Source organism: Anas platyrhynchos, chromosome 2 (assembly GCF_047663525.1).
Source record: "Anas platyrhynchos isolate ZD024472 breed Pekin duck chromosome 2, IASCAAS_PekinDuck_T2T, whole genome shotgun sequence".
NCBI lineage: Eukaryota > Metazoa > Chordata > Aves > Anseriformes > Anatidae > Anas > Anas platyrhynchos.
In genome coordinates this window covers 2,546,450-2,567,036 of record NC_092588.1, presented here as the reverse complement: position 1 = coordinate 2,567,036, position 20,587 = coordinate 2,546,450, and the positions used below count along the sequence as shown (strand labels likewise).

Genomic DNA, 20,587 nt, shown 5'->3' with positions numbered 1-20,587 from the left:
TTGTTGGGGAAAGGATATTGGGCGAGCAGTGCTCCACCTGCTCTGCTTTCCCACAACAGGAGAGCAGCCATGCGTGAAGAATGATAATTACCTGTTGTAAATCAAGAAAAGTCAGTTTGATGTACTGAATTTTTATTACCCCTCTATCTCTGTCTTTATTTTTTTTTCTCTCTTCTTTTTGGCAGGATTAATATTCATACATATGTATATGTATGGCAGAAGGAGGAAAAAACCTTTTTAGTGAGACTGCAGGAAATTGGTTGTGGTTGTTATTTATATCATGGTTCTTCTGTGACTTTGAATGAGATCAAAATTGTACAGCTCTACATACTAAAGTAACCCAGAGCAAGAAGCTACAGGCATTTGTGACCTGAATAAACAGGACCATGGACATAGGTTTACATTTGCTTTAACAATTCTGATCAAGCAGGACAATGGACTTAGATTTGCATTTGCTTTAACAATTGGAAACTGAGGTGGGAAGTTTTTGGTACAGTAGGTTGACACTATGGAGGGAATTAATGCCACAGACAATATGTGGGTTCACAGCTTTTTTTTTTTTTTTTTTTTAAACTTCTGATCAGGGACTTCAATGGCAAGAATATTATTAAAGACTTTTCCCAAAACTACTTAAAATGTGACCTGTGGCACCCACATTATGGACCATTTGAACAAAAGGTTGCTGATAAAATTTAAAAAGTCCTGCTGATATCTGTGGGGAAATTTCTACCTTGCTCTTTGTCCAAGGCTAGCTGTTATGCCAGCCTGGCACACTTCCATGACATCAATAATTTTCAAAAGGTAAGCCACGGAATAGAAAGATGATGCCTGTACTTGACCACAAGTTTTGTTGTTGTTATTTTTTTTTTCATTTTGCTTTTTTTTTGCTTTTTGCTTTCTTCTTCTTCTTTTTTTTTTTTTTTTCAAATTTTTATTTATATATTTTTACTTTATATATGTATTTATGACAACCACATTGTAATCTAGTTAGTTAGTTGGTTATGGATTGTTTTTTCCTTCCCCACTCCCATCCCCCTTCCCCCGAAAGGAGAAAGTGGTTCATTTTCTTCTGTTCATCTCCAACCTCCCCAAACACTTATTTTCAATGCATGCAGCTCTCCTCTGCCAACTCCACTCAAAACTCTCTGAAATCCAGTGCATGCCCCAAATTCTCAGCTGAAACAATTTGCTCAGAAGTCTCTGATGACCTTTCCAAGCCAAAACTGAAGCCCAGCACTGCCCTTTAATCCCCTAGAGCTTCTACACTCCGTTTGACTTCAGGAGCTCCTCTTCTCTGCTCCTGCTTCCCATGACTGGTGTTTTCCTACCACTCTCACAGCTCTTGTGAAGGATTCTCCTTCTCCTCCATCTGGCTGGGGATTTCCACAAGCTTGTGGCCCTGCTTCTCTCATCTGCCATTACAACTGCCAGCCCAGTGTAGCTGCTTTAGCAATTTCTCTTTCAACAGATGGCCACCTAAGGTGAGATTAATTTTGCCTGATTTTATGTAGACACAAGTGACACTTCTGCATCTGAGCTATTTATTTATCTATTTATTTTCTCTATAGTAAATGGGGGTAAGGGGGAACTTTTAGGGAACACAGTTCTTCTGGCATACTTCTGAGGAGGTGATGGAAAGCACCCAGAAATATTTGTGTCTCTTCTGTAGGGATTTTTGATGATTGATTGAGAGGTGGGCAATCTGCTGTACAAGTATCTTACAGTAAATGTTTTTTTTTGTCCAAAAACATGTGCTGTCTCTCTGACATATCCTTGTGGCTAACCTCAAACCAAGTCCAATATAGCCAAAATGAAGCTTTTTACCTCCTGCAGCCACAATGCTCTTCGGTAATATTTTAATGACAGGCATCACCATCCTGCATATTCTCCAGATCTGAAACATGAACTTCATGATCTTCAGCTTGGAACTTTTAAGTCCTCACATCACAGTATCTAAGATCCTCTCTGGTGCCTTTCTATTTTGTATGCATGTGGATGACACTGCACATCCCTGCAAGTCCCTCCATGTAGTAAAGAACATGACAGGACACTTCTAGCTCCTTTTTCTCTTTCTCTACCCAACAATAAAGATTGGGTATCCCTACTTTAAATAATAGGAAGATATTGAAACATGGAGAATAGATGTCAAGGAGGCTAGAATAGCCTGAGAAGAGGTGGGATTTGTTAGCTGCGGTACAGCATTGACCACTGAAGTTAGACCATCTCTGGATCTATCTGGAGTTCTCTAGTGCCTTCCCATTAATGCTGTTTCTTGTCTCCTGTACTGATTTAGCTACTGTTGTTGTTCATGGACTATCTCTGTACCTTCTGTAGCTCATGAAACATGATTGACAGCATCTTTAATCTGCCTCATTTCTACAATCGCATATGGCTTCTACAGTATTACTGCTCTTTCTTTTGTGGATACCCTATGAAAATCAAAAATATGTGCCTGTAACCATCCAGTTTAAGTTTCATCACCATGTCAGGTCTTGAAGAGAGGAAATTTGGTACCACAATAGGAAGCTGCAATGAAGAATAAAAGACTATCACCCAGTTACCTGACCTTGTCACTGGGCTGGATTTCAAGACTCACTTTACTTCTTGTATGGTTTTCAACTGACAAAGACAGAGCAGAGTGGAGAATGTCTGCCTTTTGTTGACATAATGGAAAGCTGGGGACCTTCTAAGCTCCCAGGTTTTTGTTGCACAGAATGGAACTCCCTCATCACCAGAAAGATATTCAAATGCCTAAATGAATAAATATCAGCCCAAACCAATTAAAGAGGGAGGGCGGGAGGGGGGGAACAGGCCCTAGGAGATGCAGACCTGGAGCTTCTTGGTTCAGGATGCCTCCTGTTCTCACAGGTCTCTCCATGGCATGTTGCATTTCCCTGTATAGAAACGTCAATCTGTTTCTCCTTCACTCCCCCTTTCAGCTCTGTTGGCCATGTGGAATTGCTTTTAGAGCTTGCTGTAGGGTGAAAGTGCTTTGCAGTTTTGAGAAACAGGCATGCAGCAAAGCACAGAGAGTTTAAGGAACAAAGAATGAGAACAAACAAAACCATTTTCATATTTGCTGCTAAATGTCTTCCAGCCTCCAGCCTTGTTATTCTTCCTCTAGAATTAGAAAAACCTGTTAGCAGAAAGTGTGCTTGCTCTTTGGCAGTTAACAGCATATTATTTAGATCAATATGGCAATTCTCTTCTCCCCTTAATAATACCACTTTGCATTTATGTAGTGGTTATATATATATTTATATATATGTTTCTTCAGTGGATAGCTAAAACAGATTTTGCAAGAGCTTCTGAAAAAAAGTAAATATTGTGCCTGATGTTCAGGGATCAAGTCGATCTCTATTCTGAGAGCTACAGTTGACAGATCTGCAAAGAACCCATTTCACAAGACAAATAGAAGGAGCAATTACATACCCCTTCATCCGTAATATAACTAGAGATAGTGGAATCTGCTTTCCAAAGCACTGATCCCCAAGATAAAAAGAAAAAAAAAGAAGAAAAAAGAAAACACACAGAAAACTGTGCCAACAAGTACAGAGGACTAAAAAAACTTTCTATAGGACTGTTTGAAAACTGCCATTACGTGTTTGGAGGTGTGAGAAAAAATTGAAAGGGAAAGCCCAGGGAAAAAGTAAGAGTGGCAGAATGTCCCAGCATGGAAGTAAGCAGACTGTGCTGGACACAAAGATTCCTGAGGGCCCCACTTTGGCTGTTGGGAGTCAAGAAATTAGCCCTTGATTTGTTCTCCAATGCTTGGAAAAGAGGATGATTCTCTTTTCAAATAGCCAGGACTGCAGCAAAGAGACACTGGTGCCAGTCTGTTGATGTATCATCATCACTGATACAGGTCCACAAGGCTCAGATACTGGTTAGTCTCTAGGGTCAGTTCAGCTCCTTCATCCCAGTTTGAACTTTATTAAAATTGAGATGTGGCATGTTGCACAATTCAGGAGCAATAGAGAACTAGAACCCAGGGGTCCTGAGGCTTTTATGTTCTTCGTTCACCATTAAAAAGAGTGGTTGGTTGCACTGGAAAATGTGATTCTAGGATCTGTCAGCTACAATGAGACTTGTGCAAGGTGAATACATCTGCTTATCAGGTTGGTGAAATATAAATTTGTATGGAAGGCCCCATGCACTCCTTTCATCCAGCTCATGCCTTATTCAGAGGGCTATAAGTCTCCTCCAATGACAGCTCAGGCCACTGCATGATAATTAATTTTCCCTTTGAAAAACTAATCTCAAGAAGGTTTGATTTGGTTGTGACCAAAATAAAACTATGCTAAATTGTTCAAGAAGAAAATGTAAACCATATGTTTTAAGCACACATAAAAATTGTATAACCACATGCACATAGTCAAATTGCAGTGATATGTGGACAATTTTGAGTTTAAAGTCACCTTCATGGGGAACAAAATACATGGACAAAATACATGGCCTCTTCTCTTCCCTTTAGGGCCCAGCTGAGCAAGGCTGATTGCCCCAGGACTCCCACAAGCACTCTTCCCACCACATTTTAGGGACCTATACCACATAGTAACTATGACCCTATTTCACAGTGTACTGGGTCTGGCTGGAATGTTAACTTTCCCGGCAGCAGCCAATACAGTGCCGTACTCTGTACTTGTAGCTGGAACAGCAGTGTTATCACACCAGTGTTGTGTCTAGTGCTGAGCAGCAGTGGCACAGCATTGGGCCTTTCTCTAACCCTCCTAGGGGGTGGGCAAAAAGTGAGGAGAGAAACATCACTAGGGCAGCTGACCTAAACCAATCTAGGGGATATTCCATACCATGTGATGTCACACTCAGCAATAAAAGGTGGAAACAGGAAGAAGAGGGGAGGGGTGGGCTCTCGTTGGGAAAACGTCGGTCCTCCTCTCGAACACCGGCTGCTTGCGTTGAGGCCTTGCTTCAAGGACATGGTCAATCATCGCTCATTTGTGGGAAGTAGAGAGTAATTTCTTTCCTCTGCACTTCCATATAGCCTTCATTTATTTTCTTTGTTTTCCTCCCTTCTTTTTATTTTTCCCTTTTCCCCTCCCTTTTCCCCTTTCCCTTTTTATTTCCCCTTAGTTAAATTGTTTAGTTCATGGTATTCTTTATTTAATTGTTATTATTATTTCCCTTTAATTAAATTATCCTTATCTCAACCCGTGAGTTGTTCTTTGCTTTACTTCTCCCCCTCCTCATCTAAAGGAGGGGGAGTGAGAGAGCAGTTGTGGGGTTTAGCTGCCCAGCACAGTAAAACCACTACAGTAAGGCATTAGGCAGGTTTCCTGCTCTGGAGGAAATTGTCCCAAGTGCTGCTTTGTACATCTTCCTCATGTTATTGGGGCTAAATCAAAGGCAGGTTCAGAAAGGAACTTTTCCGTATCTCAGACAGTTGGGGATCACTTGTGTGTGTTAGTGAGCTTCCATTTCCACAGTGGAAATTGCAGTTTCACCAAACAAATTCTCTGCTTTGGGGCCCTGGAGTGGTCTCTCACTACAGGACCCAAGAGGCCTGAAGATGAGAGAGTTGCCGAGAGGATGACAATACCCTGTGAGGCAGGCTTTCCCTCTTTGGGGCGTTTGCCATCCTGGCTGGGCAACTTCAACAGGTAGCCACGGAAACCCCAGTGATGTTGCCAGCACTGATTGTGACTGCGTGTGACCTCTCTATATTGCAGAGGCCGCAGGCTCTGTCCTCGCTCACTTTGTCCGAAGCTCGTGCAGGCACACACGCAAGTTGTGCAGGCTCGAGCAGGACTGTGGTTGTGCTGGCCAAGTTTTGGCTTTGCGGAGAGCGACAGCTCTAGACCCTGCCAGTGCTGCTGTCCCTGCTGCCTGGCTGTGGGGTGCTGAGGCTCCCACTGAGTGGCTGTCCCGTGGCTGTGGACACGAAGAGTGTGCTGGGGCTGTGAGCAGTGCTGAAGGCTCCCAGTGCATTGCTGTGCCTTTTCTGACCACCTCCTTCAGGTACGCTGGGCTAACTCTGGCTTTGTTTGGGATGGAGCCTTGGGACTCCGAGGTCCTAGGCAAGCCAGCTCTTTCCCCAGCGCTTGCTGACAGGATGCCAGAGCCCACCTTGGGCTTGAGCACTGGGCAAGTGAGGAGGACTTCAGGGCTTCCCTTCTCTTCTGCCTCACACGTCCAACAGGGTGTAGACGCACATCCCATCCAGCCCCACTCACTTATGTCTGCCCTGCCCCAGCTCCTGACAGGGCCTGGATGCAGCCTCTCAACCATGCTGCACGTGCTCCCCCTGCCCAGGGCCCTTTGTGCAAGGCTGCACCAAAGGCTGCCATCACTGCTTCTCGGCCCACCAGGAGCCCCTCGGGAAGCCCTTGCCACCCCTCTCCCACCGCGGTTTTGGGCTCTCCTTGTGTTCCCACTGGGAGCGCAAGGCACACTCGGCCATTCGGCATGTCTCTCTTGGCAGGACATGGCGTCGGGTGCTGAGGAGAGCAGCCCTGCTGCGAGGGGCAGCAGCAGCCAGCTGCAGCAGGCGGAGTCGGCTGAGGCAGCGGCAGACAGCCTGTGCCCCATCTGCATGGACTACATCACGGACGCCGCCTATGTGCACCGCTGCTCCCACCGCTTCTGCTACAGGTGCATCCGGCGCTGGCGCAGGCGGAACAGCACCTGCCCTCTCTGCAGGCGGCGGATTGAGCGGGTGATGCGCGGGATGCCACAAGACCACGAGGAGCCCAGGGGTGGTTCATGTGCCCGCCGCTGGAGGAACAGAGAGAGAGAGAGGGTGCACAGCAGATCCCCGCGGCGGCGCTACACCTCCCGCGGACAGCCCAGCAGCCGCGGCCCCTCAGCTGGGAGGAGAGGACCTGTGCAGCCCAACGCAGCTGCAGGGCCTGCAAATGGCACCTCCCGGCAGGCTCGTGCACGCAGGGCTCCTCGGGGGCCAACACCACAGCGTGCAGGGCGTCACCCGGCCTGGACTGTGACTCCAGTCATCTTCCACCTCAGAGTGGAAGCATCAGGAATGGTCCACATTGAATTCTTCCAAGTCCAATAAATGCCCTTATACTTTTCTGGTTTTGTCTTTTGTCTTTTTTTTTTTTTTTCTTCTTTTGTTGTTGTTTTCAAAACTGAAGAGCTCCCTCCTCTACGGAAGGCTTTCCAGCTTTGTCTCCAGAGTGGGGGAAAGCCAGAGGGGAGCGTTTTGTGGTGCAAACAATGATTGCACGTAATGCGTATGCCAACACAGAAGGCATGTCCGTCGTCCTCTTCCAGTCTCCCACTTCCCAGCACAAGCCCATGGCTATCCAAGCACTTTAGCCAGCATCCAGCTTGCAGGACCTGAGGAGCTGCACCTTGTGCAGCTGCCAGGAATGCAGGCCATGCTGACAGCCCCATCCCTGCTGTGCACCCCAGCCTCAGTGGTACTTGAACAGGTACTTCGATGCTAGTGAAGACAGGAGACAGGAGTATTAAGTCAGAGCATTTCTCTGTCTGTGGGGGGACACTACCAGGGCCTGAAGAGTGATAAAGTTTCCAACAGATTCTTTCCCCTCTTTCTGCCATGAAGTTGATTTATTCTTACTACTGAGGGCCTTTCTGTTTAATTAAACAGCAGCTAGGTACAGAGGCATGGTGCCTCCTGTGCTGGCCTGCCCCACAGCAGCCTGGCGCAGAGCAAGGGCCACGCAGAGCTGCAGGCCGTGCCCCCACCAGGACATGTTCTGTGAGGAGAAAACAGCCTGAAAGGAGCAGCAGGAATAGGTGCCCGCACATCACCTGCTCTGAACCCTAAGATAATTCAAATTGAGAAATCTGGTTGATTTTCTAGGGAAATTTCCGGCATTCAAGAATATGATGTTATTAAAAGAAGATGCTCATAGAGGCCTTGTGAGGGCGTTGGATCAAGAAGGTGCATTTCTGCAGAGGGATTGTACTTGTAGAAAACAATTCCTGCACTGAAGATGAGCAAAACTGGGATGACCCAACAATGACCATCTTGGGCAAGCTCTGACGCATCTCTCGTGACACAGCTGTCCCACTGAAAGAGTGAGCCCACGTGGGCCCAGGAGCTCTGCTGTGGTTCATGCCACCTCCCCTGCACACCTGAGCAACCAGGCAGCTGTGGCAGGCCAGAGGCAGACAGTGTGCCTGTCACTTCAAAATTCCAGCTATTAAACCTCTCACGTCTGTACTGGGTCTGGCTGGAATGTTAACTTTCCCGGCAGCAGCCCATACAGTGCCGTACTCTGTACTTGTAGCTGGAACAGCAGTGTTATCACACCAGTGTTGTGTCTAGTGCTGAGCAGCAGTGGCACAGCATTGGGCCTTTCTCTAACCCTCCTAGGGGGTGGGCAAAAAGTGAGGAGAGAAACATCACTAGGGCAGCTGACCTAAACCAATCAAAGGGATATTCCATACCATGTGATGTCACACTCAGCAAGAAAAGGTGGAAACAGGAAGAAGAGGGGAGGGGTGGGCTCTTGTTGGAAAAACGTCGGTCCTCCTCTCGAACACCGGCTGCGTACGTTGAGGCCTTGCTTCAAGGACATGGTCAATCATCGCTCATTTGTGGGAAGCAGAGAGTAATTTCTTTCCTCTGCACTTCCATACAGCCTTCATTTATTTTGTTTTTGTTTTCCTCCCTTCTATTTATTTTTTCCCTTTCCCTCTCCCTTTTTCCCCTTTCCCTTTTTATTTACCTTTAGTTAAATTGTTTAGTGCATGGTAGTCTTTATTTAATTGTTATTATTATTTCCCTTTAATTAAATTATCCTTATCTCAACCCGTGAATTGTTCTTTGCTTTACTCCTCCCCCTCCTCATCTAAAGGAGGGGGAGTGAGAGAGCGGTTGTGGGGTTTAGCTGCCCAGCACGGTAAAACCACCACAGTAAGGCATTAGGCAGGTTTCCTGCTCTGGAGGAAATTGTCCCAAGTGCTGGTTTGTACATCTTCCTCATGTTATTGGGGCTAAATCAAATGCAGGTTCAGAAAGGAACTTTTCCGTATCTCAGACAGTTGGGTATCACTTGTGTGTGTTCCTGAGCTTCCATTTCCACAGTGGAAATTGCAGTTTCACCAAACAAATTCTCTGCTTTGGGGCCCTGGAGTGGTCTCTCACTACAGGACCCAAGAGGCCTGAAGATGAGAGAGTTGCCGAGAGGATGACAATACCCTGTGAGGCAGGCTTTCCCTCTTTGGGGCGTTTGCCATCCTGGCTGGGCAACTTCAACAGGTAGCCACGGAAACCCCAGTGATGTTGCCAGCACTGATTGTGACTGCGTGTGACCTCTCTATATTGCAGAGGCCGCAGGCTCTGTCCTCGCTCACTTCGTCCGAAGCTCGTGCAGGCACACACGCAAGTTGTGCAGGCTTGAGCAGGACTGTGGTTGTGCTGGCCAAGTGTTGGCTTTACGAAGAGCGACAGCTCTAGACCCTGCCAGTGCTGCTGTCCCTGCTGCCTGGCTGTGGGGTGCTGAGGCTCCCACTGAGTGGCTGTCCCGTGGCTGTGGACACGAAGAGTGTGCTGGGGCTGTGAGCAGTGCTGAAGGCTCCCAGTGCATTGCTGTGCCTTTTCTGACCACCTCCTTCAGGTACGCTGGGCTAACTCTGGCTTTGTTTGGGATGGAGCCTTGGGACTCCGAGGTCCTAGGCAAGCCAGCTCTTTCCCCAGCGCTTGCTGACAGGATGCCAGAGCCCACCTTGGGCTTGAGCACTGGGCAAGTGAGGAGGACTTCAGGGCTTCCCTTCTCTTCTGCCTCACACGTCCAACAGGGTGCGGACACACATCCCATCCAGCCCCACTCACTTGTGTCTGCCCTGCCCCGGCTCCTGACAAGGCCTGGATGCAGCCTCTCAACCATGAGCTGCACGTGCTCCCCCTGCCCAGGGCCCTTTGTCCAAGGCTGCACCAAAGGCTGCCATCACTGCTTCTCGGCCCACCAGGAGCCCCTCGGGAAGCCCTTGCCACCCCTCTCCCACCGCGGTCTTGGGCTCTCCTTGTGTTCCCACTGGGAGCGCAAGGCACACTCGGCCATTCGGCATGTCTCTCTTGGCAGGACATGGCGTCGGGTGCTGAGGAGAGCAGCCCTGCTGCGAGGGGCAGCAGCAGCCAGCTGCAGCAGGCGGAGTCGGCTGAGGCAGCGGCAGACAGCCTGTGCCCCATCTGCATGGACTACATCACGGACGCCGCCTATGTGCACCGCTGCTCCCACCGCTTCTGCTACAGGTGCATCCGGCGCTGGCGCAGGCGGAACAGCACCTGCCCTCTCTGCAGGCGGCGGATTGAGCGGGTGATGCGCGGGATGCCACAAGACCACGAGGAGCCCAGGGGTGGTTCATGTGCCCGCCGCTGGAGGAACAGAGAGAGAGAGAGGGTGCACAGCAGATCCCCGCGGCGGCGCTACACCTCCCGCGGACAGCCCAGCAGCCGCGGCCCCTCAGCTGGGAGGAGAGGACCTGTGCAGCCCAACGCAGCTGCAGGGCCTGCAAATGGCACCTCCCGGCAGGCTCGTGCACGCAGGGCTCCTCGGGGGCCAACACCACAGCGTGCAGGGCGTCACCCGGCCTGGACTGTGACTCCAGTCATCTTCCACCTCAGAGTGGAAGCATCAGGAATGGTCCACATTGAATTCTTCCAAGTCCAATAAATGCCCTTATACTTTTCTGGTTTTGTCTTTTGTCTTTTTTTTTTTTTTTTTCTTCTTTTGTTGTTGTTTTCAAAACTGAAGAGCTCCCTCCTCTACGGAAGGCTTTCCAGCTTTGTCTCCAGAGTGGGGGAAAGCCAGAGGGGAGCGTTTTGTGGTGCAAACAATGATTGCACGTAATGCGTATGCCAACACAGAAGGCATGTCCATCGTCCTCTTCCAGTCTCCCACTTCCCAGCACAAGCCCATGGCTATCCAAGCACTTTAGCCAGCATCCAGCTTGCAGGACCTGAGGAGCTGCACCTTGTGCAGCTGCCAGGAATGCAGGCCATGCTGACAGCCCCATCCCTGCTGTGCACCCCAGCCTCAGTGGTACTTGAACAGGTACTTCGATGCTGGTGAAGACAGGAGACAGGAGTATTAAGTCAGAGCATTTCTCTGTCTGTGGGGGGACACTACCAGGGCCTGAGGAGGGATAAAGTTTCCAACAGATTCTTTCCCCTCTTTCTGCCATGAAGTTGATTTATTCTTAATACTGAGGGCCTTTCTGTTTAATTAAACAGCAGCTAGGTACAGAGGCATGGTGCCTCCTGAGCTGGCCTGCCCCACAGCAGCCTGGCGCAGAGCAAGGGCCACACAGAGCTGCAGGCCGTGCCACCACCAGGACATGTTCTGTGAGGAGAAAACAGCCTGAAAGGAGCAGCTGGACTAGGTGCCAGCACATCACCTGCTCTGAACCCTAAGATAATTCAAATTGAGAAATCTGGTTGATTTTCTAGGGAAATTTCCGGCATTCAAGAATAAGAAGTGGTCACTGCACCGAGCCTGACTGAATTTAAGAAGAGATTGGACTGTGCGCTTAGTCACATGGTCTGAACTTTGGGTAGACCTGTGCGGTGTCAAGAGTTGGACTTGATGATCCTTAAGGGTCCCTTCCAACTCAGGATATTCTATGATTCTATGATTCTATGAATATGATGTTATTAAAAGAAGATGCTCATAGAGGCCTTGTGAGGGCATTGGATCAAGAAGGTGCATTTCTGCAGAGGGATTGTACTTGTAGAAAACAATTCCTGCACTGAAGATGAGCAAAATTGGGATGACCCAACAATGACCATCTTGGGCAAGCTCTGACACATCTCTCGTGACACAGCTGTCCCACTGAACGAGTGAGCCCATGTGGGCCCAGGAGCTCTGCTGTGGTTCATGCCACCTCCCCTGCACACCTGAGCAACCAGGCAGCTCTGGCAGGCCAGAGGCAGACAGCATGCCTGTCACTTTAAAATTCCAGCTATTAAACCTCTCACTTCTGTACTGGGTCTGGCTGGAATGTTAACTTTCCCGGCAGCAGCCCATACAGTGCCGTACTCTGTACTTGTAGCTGGAACAGCAGTGGTATCACACCAGTGTTGTGTCTAGTGCTGAGCAGCAGTGGCACAGCATTGGGCCTTTCTCTAACCCTCCTAGGGTGTGGGCAAAAAGTGAGGAGAGAAACATCACTAGGGCAGCTGACCTAAACCAATCTAGGGGATATTCCATACCATGTGATGTCACACTCAGCAAGAAAAGGTGGAAACAGGAAGAAGAGGGGAGGGGTGGGCTCTCGTTGTGAACACGTCGGTCCTCCTCTCGAACACCGGCTGCTTGCGTTGAGGCCTTGCTTCAAGGACATGGTCAATCATCGCTCATTTGTGGGAAGCAGAGAGTAATTTCTTTCCTCTGCACTTCCATACAGCCTTCATTTATTTTGTTTGTTTGTTTTCCTCCCTTCTATTTATTTTTTCCCTTTCCCTCTCCCTTTTTCCCCTTCCCCTTTTATTTCCCTTTAGTTAAATTGTTTAGTTCATGGTAGTCTTTATTTAATTATTATTATTATTTCCCTTTAATTAAAGTATCCTTATTTCAATCCGTGAGTTGTTCTTTGCTTTACTTCTCCCCCTCCTCATCTAAAGGAGGGCGAGTGAGAGAGCGGTTGTGGGGTTTAGCTGCCCAGCACGGTAAAACCACCACAGTAAGGCATTAGGCAGGTTTCCTGCTCTGGAGGAAATTGTCCCAAGTGCTGGTTTGTACATCTTCCTCATGTTATTGGGGCTAAATCAAATGCAGGTTCAGAAAGGAACTTTTCCGTATCTCAGACAGTTGGGGATCACTTGTGTGTGTTCCTGAGCTTCCGTTTCCACAGTGGAAATTGCAGTTTCACCAAACAAATTCTCTGATTTGGGGCCCTGGAGTGGTCTCTAACTACAGGACCCGAGGCCTGAAGATGAGAGAGTTGCCGAGAGGATGACAATACCCTGTGAGGCAGGCTTTCTCTCTTTGGGGCGTTTGCCATCCTTGCTGGGCAACTTCAACAGGTAGCCACGGAAACCCCAGTGATGTTGCCAGCACTGATTGTGACTGCGTGTGACCTCTCTATATTGCAGAGGCCGCAGGCTCTGTCCTCGCTCACTTTGTCCGAAGCTCGTGCAGGCACACACGCAAGTTGTGCAGGCTCGAGCAGGACTGTGGTTGTGCTGGCGAAGTGTTGGCTTTGCGGAGAGTGACAGCTCTAGACCCTGCCAGTGCTGCTGTCCCTGCTGCCTGGCTGTGGGGTGCTGAGGCTCCCACTGAGTGGCTGTCCCGTGGCTGTGGACACGAAGAGTGTGCTGGGGCTGTGAGCAGTGCTGAAGGCTCCCAGTGCATTGCTGTGCCTTTTCTGACCACCTCCTTCAGGTACGCTGGGCTAACTGTGGCTTTGTTTGGGATGGAGCCTTGGGACTCCAAGGTCCTAAGCAAGCCAGCTCTTTCCCCAGCGCTTGCTGACAGGATGCCAGAGCCCACCTTGGGCTTGAGCACTGGGCAAGTGAGGAGGACTTCAGGGCTTCCCTTCTCTTCTGCCTCACACGTCCAACAGGGTGTAGACGCACATCCCATCCAGCCCCACTCACCTGTGTCTGCCCTGCCCCAGCTCCTGACAGGGCCTGGATGCAGCCTCTCAACCATGAGCTGCACGTGCTCCCCCTGCCCAGGGCCCTTTGTCCAAGGCTGCACCAAAGGCTGCAATCACTGCTTCTCGGCCCACCAGGAGCCCCTCGGGAAGCCCTTGCCACCCCTCTCCCACCGCGGTCTTGGGCTCTCCTTGTGTTCCCACTGGTAGCGCAAGGCACACTCGGCTATTCGGCATGTCTCTTGGCAGGACATGGCGTCGGGTGCTGAGGAGAGCAGCCCTGCTGCGAGGGGCAGCAGCAGCCAGCTGCAGCAGGCGGAGTCGGCTGAGGCAGCAGCAGACAGCCTGTGCCCCATCTGCATGGACTACATCACGGACGCCGCCTATGTGCACCGCTGCTCCCACCGCTTCTGCTACAGGTGCATCCGGCATTGGCGCAGGCGGAACAGCACCTGCCCTCTCTGCAGGCGGCGGATTGAGCGGGTGATGCGCGGGATGCCACAAGACCACGAGGAGCCCAGGGGTGGTTCATGTGCCCGCCGCTGGAGGAACAGAGAGAGAGAGAGGGTGCACAGCAGATCCCCGCGGCGGCGCTACACCTCCCGCGGACAGCCCAGCAGCCGCGGCCCCTCAGCTGGGAGGAGAGGACCTGTGGAGCCCAACGCAGCTGCAGGGCCTGCAAATGGCACCTCCCGGCAGGCTCGTGCACGCAGGGCTCCTCGGGGGCCAACACCACAGCGTGCAGGGCGTCACCCGGCCTGGACTGTGACACCAGTCATCTTCCACCTCAGAGTGGAAGCATCAGGAATGGTCCATATTGAATTCTTCCAAGTCCAATAAATGCCCTTATACTTTTCTGGTTTTGTCTTTTTCCTTTTTTCTTTTTTTTTTTCTTCTTTTGTTGTTGTTTTCAAAACTGAAGAGCTCCCTCCTCTACGGAAGGCTTTCCAGCTTTGTCTCCAGAGTGGGGGAAAGCCAGAGGGGAGCGTTTTGTGGTGCAAACAATGATTGCACGTAATGCATATGCCAACACAGAAGGCGTGTCCGTCGTCCTCTTCCAGTCTCCCACTTCCCAGCACAAGCCCATGGCTATCCAAGCACTTTAGCCAGCATCCAGCTTGCAGGACCTGAGGAGCTGCACCTTGTGCAGCTGCCAGGAATGCAGGCCATGCTGACAGCCCCATCCCTGCTGTGCACCCCAGCCTCAGTTGTACTTGAACAGGTACTTCGATGCAGGTGAAGACAGGAGACAGGAGTATTAAGTCAGAGCATTTCTCTGTCTGTGGGGGGACACTACCAGAGCCTGAGGAGGGATAAAGTTTCCAACAGATTCTTTCCCCTCTTTCTGCCATGAAGTTGATTTATTCTTAATACTGAGGGCCTTTCTGTTTAATTAAACAGCAGCTAGGTACAGAGGCATGGTGCCTCCTGAGCTGGCGTGCCCCACAGCAGCTTGGCCCAGAGCAAGGGCCACGCAGAGCTGCAGGCCGTGCCACCACCAGGACATGTTCTGTGAGGAGAAAACAGCCTGAAAGGAGCAGCTGGAATAGGTGCCAGCACATCACCTGCTCTGAACCCTAAGATAATTCAAATTGAGAAATCTGGTTGATTTTCTAGGGAAATTTCCGGCATTCAAGAAAATGATGTTATTAAAAGAAGATGCTCATAGAGGCCTTGTGAGGGCATTGGATCAAGAAGGTGCATTTCTGCAGAGGGATTGTACTTGTAGAAAACAATTCCTGCACTGAAGATGAGCAAAATTGGGATGACCCAACAATGACCATCTTGGGCAAGCTCTGACGCATCTCTCGTGACACAGCTGTCCCACTGAACAAGTGAGCCCACGTGGGCCCAGGAGCTCTGCTGTGGTTCCTGCCACCTCCCCTGCACACCTGAGCAACCAGGCAGCTCTGGCAGGCCAGAGGCAGACAGCATGCCTGTCACTTCAAAATTCCAGCTATTAAACCTCTCACTTCTGTACTGGGTCTGGCTGGAATGTTAACTTTCCCGGCAGCAGCCCATACAGTGCCGTACTCTGTACTTGTAGCTAGAACAGCAGTGTTATCACACCAGTGTTGTGTCTAGTGCTGAGCAGCAGTGGCACAGCATTGGGCCTTTCTCTAACCCTCCTAGGGGGTGGGCAAAAAGTGAGGAGAGAAACATCCCTAGGGCAGCTGACCTAAACCAACCAAAGGGATATTCCATACCATGTGATGTCACACTCAGCAAGAAAAGGTGGAAACAGGAAGAAGAGGGGAGGGGTGGGCTCTTGTTTGGAAAACGTCGGTCCTCCTCTCGAACACCGGCTGCGTGTGTTGAGGCCTTGCTTCAAGGACGTGGTCAATCATCGCTCATTTGTGGGAAGTAGAGAGTAATTTCTTTCCTCTGCACTTCCATATAGCCTTCATTTATTTTCTTTGTTTTCCTCCCTTCTTTTTACTTTTCCCTTTTCCCCTCCCTTTTCCCCTTTCCCTTTTTATTTCCCCTTAGTTAAATTGTTTAGTTCATGGTATTCTTTATTTAAATATTATTATTATTTCCCTTTAATTAAATTATCCTTATCTCAACCCGTGAGTTGTTCTTTGTTTTACTTCTCCCACTCCTCATCTAAAAGAGGGGGAGTGAGAGAGCGGTTGTGGGGTTTAGCTGCCCAGCACGGTAAAACCACCACAGTAAGGCATTAGGCAGGTTTTCTGCTATGGAGGAAATTGTCCCAAGTGCTGCTTTGTACATCTTCCTCGTGTTATTGGGGCTAAATAAAGGCAGGTTCAGAAAGGAACTTTTCCGTATCTCAGACAGTTGGGGATCACTTGTGTGTGTTCCTGAGCTTCCATTTCCACAGTGGAAATTGCAGTTTCACCAAACAAATTCTCTGATTTGGGGCCCTGGAGTGGTCTCTCACTACAGGACCCAAGAGGCCTGAAGATGAGAGAGTTGCCGAGAGGATGACAATACCCTGTGAGGCAGGCTTTCCCTCTTTGGGGAGTTTGCCATCCTTGCTGGGCAACTTCAACAAGTAGCCACGGAAACCCCAGTGATGTTGCCAGCACTGATTGTGACTGCGGGTGACCTCTATATATTGCAGAGGCCGCAGGCTCTGTCCTCGCTCACTTTGTCCGAAGCTCGTGCAGGCACACACGCAAGTTGTGCAGGCTCGAGCAGGACTGTGGTTGTGCTGGCCAAGTTTTGGCTTTGCGGAGAGCGACAGCTCTAGACCCTGCCAGTGCTGCTGTCCCTGCTGCCTGGCTGTGGGGTGCTGAGGCTCCCACTGAGTGGCTGTCCCGTGGCTGTGGACACGAAGAGTGTGCTGGGGCTGTGAGCAGTGCTGAAGGCTCCCAGTGCATTGCTGTGCCTTTTCTGACCACCTCCTTCAGGTACGCTGGGCTAACTGTGGCTTTGTTTGGGATGGAGCCTTGGGACTCCGAGGTCCTAGGCAAGCCAGCTCTTTCCCCAGCGCTTGCTGACAGGATGCCAGAGCCCACCTTGGGCTTGAGCACTGGGCAAGTAAGGAGGACTTCAGGGCTTCCCTTCTCTTCTGCCTCACACGTCCAACAGGGTGCGGACACACATCCCATCCAGCCCCACTCACTTGTGTCTGCCCTGCCCCAGCTCCTGACAAGCCCTGGATGCAGCCTCGCAACCATGAGCTGCACGTGCTCCCCCTGCCCAGGGCCCTTTGTCCAAGGCTACACCAAAGGCTGCCATCACTGCTTCTCGGCCCACCAGGAGCCCCTCGGGAAGCCCTTGCCACCCCTCTCCCACCACGGTCTTGGGCTCTCCTTGTGTTCCCACTGGTAGCGCAAGGCACACTCGGCCATTCGGCATGTCTCTCTTGGCAGGACATGGCGTCGGGTGCTGAGGAGAGCAGCCCTGCTGCGAGGGGCAGCAGCAGCCAGCTGCAGCAGGCGGAGTCGGCTGAGGCAGCGGCAGACAGCCTGTGCCCCATCTGCATGGACTACATCACGGACGCCGCCTATGTGCACCGCTGCTCCCACCGCTTCTGCTACAGGTGCATCCGGCGCTGGCGCAGGCGGAACAGCACCTGCCCTCTCTGCAGGCGGCGGATTGAGCGGGTGATGCGCGGGATGCCACAAGACCACGAGGAGGAGCGCAGGGGTGGTTCATGTGCCCGCCGCTGGAGGAACAGAGAGAGAGAGAGGGTGCACAGCAGATCCCCGCGGCGGCGCTACACCTCCCGCGGACAGCCCAGCAGCCGCGGCCCCTCAGCTGGGAGGAGAGGACCTGTGCAGCCCAACGAAGCTGCAGGGCCTGCAAATGGCACCTCCCGGCAGGCTCGTGCACGCAGGGCTCCTCGGGGGCCAACACCACAGCGTGCAGGGCATCACCCGGCCTGGACTGTGACTCCAGTCATCTTCCACCTCAGAGTGGAAGCATCAGGAATGGTCCACATTGAATTCTTCCAAGTCCAATAAATGCCCTTATACTTTTCTGGTTTTGTCTTTTTTCTTTTTTTTCTTCTTTTGTTGTTGTTTTCAAAACTGAAGAGCTACCTCCTCTACGGAAGGCTTTCCAGCTTTGTCTCCACAGTGGGGGAAAGCCAGAGGGGAGCGTTTTGTGGTGCATACAATGATTGCATGTAATGCGTATGCCAACACAGAAGGCATGTCCGTCGTCCTCTTCCAGTCTCCCACTTCCCAGCACAAGACCATGGCTATCCAAGCACTTTAGCCAGCATCCAGCTTGCAGGTCCTGAGGAGCTGCACCTTGTGCAGCTGCCAGGAATGCAGGCCATGCTGACAGCACCATCCCTGCTGTGCACCCCAGCCTCAGTGGTACTTGAACAGGTACTTCGATGCTGGTGAAGACAGGAGACAGGAGTATTAAGTCAGAGCATTTCTCTGTCTGTGGGGGGACACTACCAGAGCCTGAGTAGGGATAAAGTCTCCAACAGATTCTTTCCCCTCTTTCTGCCATGAAGTTGATTTATTCTTAATACTGAGGGCCTTTCTGTTTAATTAAACAGCAGCTAGGTACAGAGGCATGGTGCCTCCTGAGCTGGCGTGCCCCATAGCAGCCTGGTGCAGAGCAAAGGCCACGCAGAGCTGCAGGCCGTGCCACCACCACGACATGTTCTGTGAGGAGAAAACAGCCTGAAAGGAGCAGCTGGACTAGGTGCCAGCACATCACCTGCTCTGAACCCTAAGATAATTCAAATTGAGAAATCTGGTTGATTTTCTAGGGAAATTTCCGGCATTCAAGAATATGATGTTATTAAAAGAAGATGTTCATAGAGGCCTTGTGAGGGCATTGGATCAAGAAGGTGCATTTCTGCAGAGGGATTGTACTTGTAGAAAACAATTCCTGCACTGAAGATGAGCAAAATTGGGATGACCCAACAATGACCATCTTGGGCAAGCTCTGACGCATCTCTCGTGACACAGCTGTCCCACTGAACGAGTGAGCCCACGTGGGCCCAGGAGCTCTGCTGTGGTTCCTGCCACCTCCCCTGCACACCTGAGCAACCAGGCAGCTCTGGCAGGCCAGAGGCAGACAGCATGCCTGTCACTTCAAAATTCCAGCTATTAAACCTCTCACTTCTGTACTGGGTCTGGCTGGAATGTTAACTTTCCCGGCAGCAGCCCATACAGTGCCGTACTCTGTACTTGTAGCTGGAACAGCAGTGTTATCACACCAGTGTTGTGTCTAGTGCTGAGCAGCAGTGGCACAGCATTGGGCCTTTCTCTAACCCTCCTAGGGGGTGGGCAAAAAGTGAGGAGAGAAACATCACTAGGGCAGCTGACCTAAACCAATCTAGGGGATATTCCATACCATGTGATGTCACACTCAGCAAGAAAAGGTGGAAACAGGAAGAAGAGGGGAGGGGTGGGCTCTCGTTGGAAAAACGTCGGTCCTCCTTTCGAACACCGGCTGCATGCGTTGAGGCCTTGCTTCAAGAACGTGGTCAATAATCGCTCATTTGTGGGAAGTAGAGAGTAATTTCTTTCCTCTGCACTTCCATATGGAATCCGTTTATTTTGTTTGTTTGTTTTCCTCCCTTCTTTTTATTTTTCCCTTTTCCCCTCCCTTTTCCCCTTTCCCTTTTTATTTCCCCTTAGTTAAATTGTTTAGTTCATGCTATTCTTTATTTAAATATTATTTCCCTTTAATTAAATTATCCTTATCTCAACCCCTGAGTTGTTCTTAGTTTTACTTCTCCCACTCCTCATCTAAAAGAGGGGGAGTGAGAGAGCGGTTGTGGGGTTTAGCTGCCCAGCACGGTAAAACCACCACAGTAAGGCATTAGGCAGGTTTCCTGCTCTGGAGGAAATTGTCCCAAGTGCTGCTTTGTACATCTTCCTCGTGTTATTGGGGCTAAATCAAATGCAGGTTCAGAAAGGAACTTTTCCGTATCTCAGACAGTTGGGGATCACTTGTGCGTGTTCCTGAGCTTCCATTTCCACAGTGGAAATTGCAGTTTCACCAAACAAATTCTCTGATTTGGGGCCCTGGAGTGGTGCTGCCCCTGGTGCTGAGCTCCCAGCTGTGCTCTCGAGGCTGCAGGCAGCTGTGCCTGGATCCTGCCTGACCAAACCATCTCTCCTTCACCAGCATGTGCCCTCATCTGGGGTGATTCCCCACGCTCACAGCCCTGCCAGATGCAAGAGGGCATCCTGGCAGTGCGCCTGCTGCTCTGAGTCACTCTGCCTGCACAAGTGGCATTGTGTCTTCCCAGGGAGAGATTTTAAACTAGTGGAGAACTGTGGTAATTCTGTTTTCCCTTCCTCGTGCATCTAGCAAATATGCAGCAGGGTTCAAGGTCTACCCAGTACATGGTCCTGGGCTGCCTGCCGGAGGGGAGCCGGCTGGAGTGTGGACATTTTCCAAGATGACCTCCAGAGGTCCCTTCCACTCTCAGCCATTCTGTCCTCTCAAGGGCTTTCCCTCTGCTTTTCCCAGCTGAGTCCTTCTCCTCTGACAGCCCTCGGAGGGAACTCTGAATCTGGGCACTGATGGCACTGAGGAGGTCAGCAGTGCTCACTTGCATGCATTGCTCCCCTGCCCGGTGCTGGGCCTTGGTGCT

The 20,587-nt window shown here is 50.6% G+C and overlaps 2 long non-coding RNA genes across 2 annotated transcripts; both read left to right on the top strand.

Annotated features, from left to right (window-relative positions):
* The first annotated feature begins 5,725 nt into the window (after positions 1-5,725).
* On the top strand, positions 5,726-7,046 carry LOC140001682 (uncharacterized). Its single transcript, XR_011807160.1, has 2 exons — positions 5,726-5,976; positions 6,440-7,046. It is a non-coding gene; the product is annotated as an uncharacterized lncRNA (long non-coding RNA).
* A 2,274-nt stretch (positions 7,047-9,320) lies between these two features.
* LOC140001681 (uncharacterized) lies at positions 9,321-10,638 on the top strand. The gene is made up of 2 exons (XR_011807159.1): positions 9,321-9,566; positions 10,032-10,638. It is a non-coding gene; the product is annotated as an uncharacterized lncRNA (long non-coding RNA).
* Positions 10,639-20,587: the final 9,949 nt, after the last annotated feature.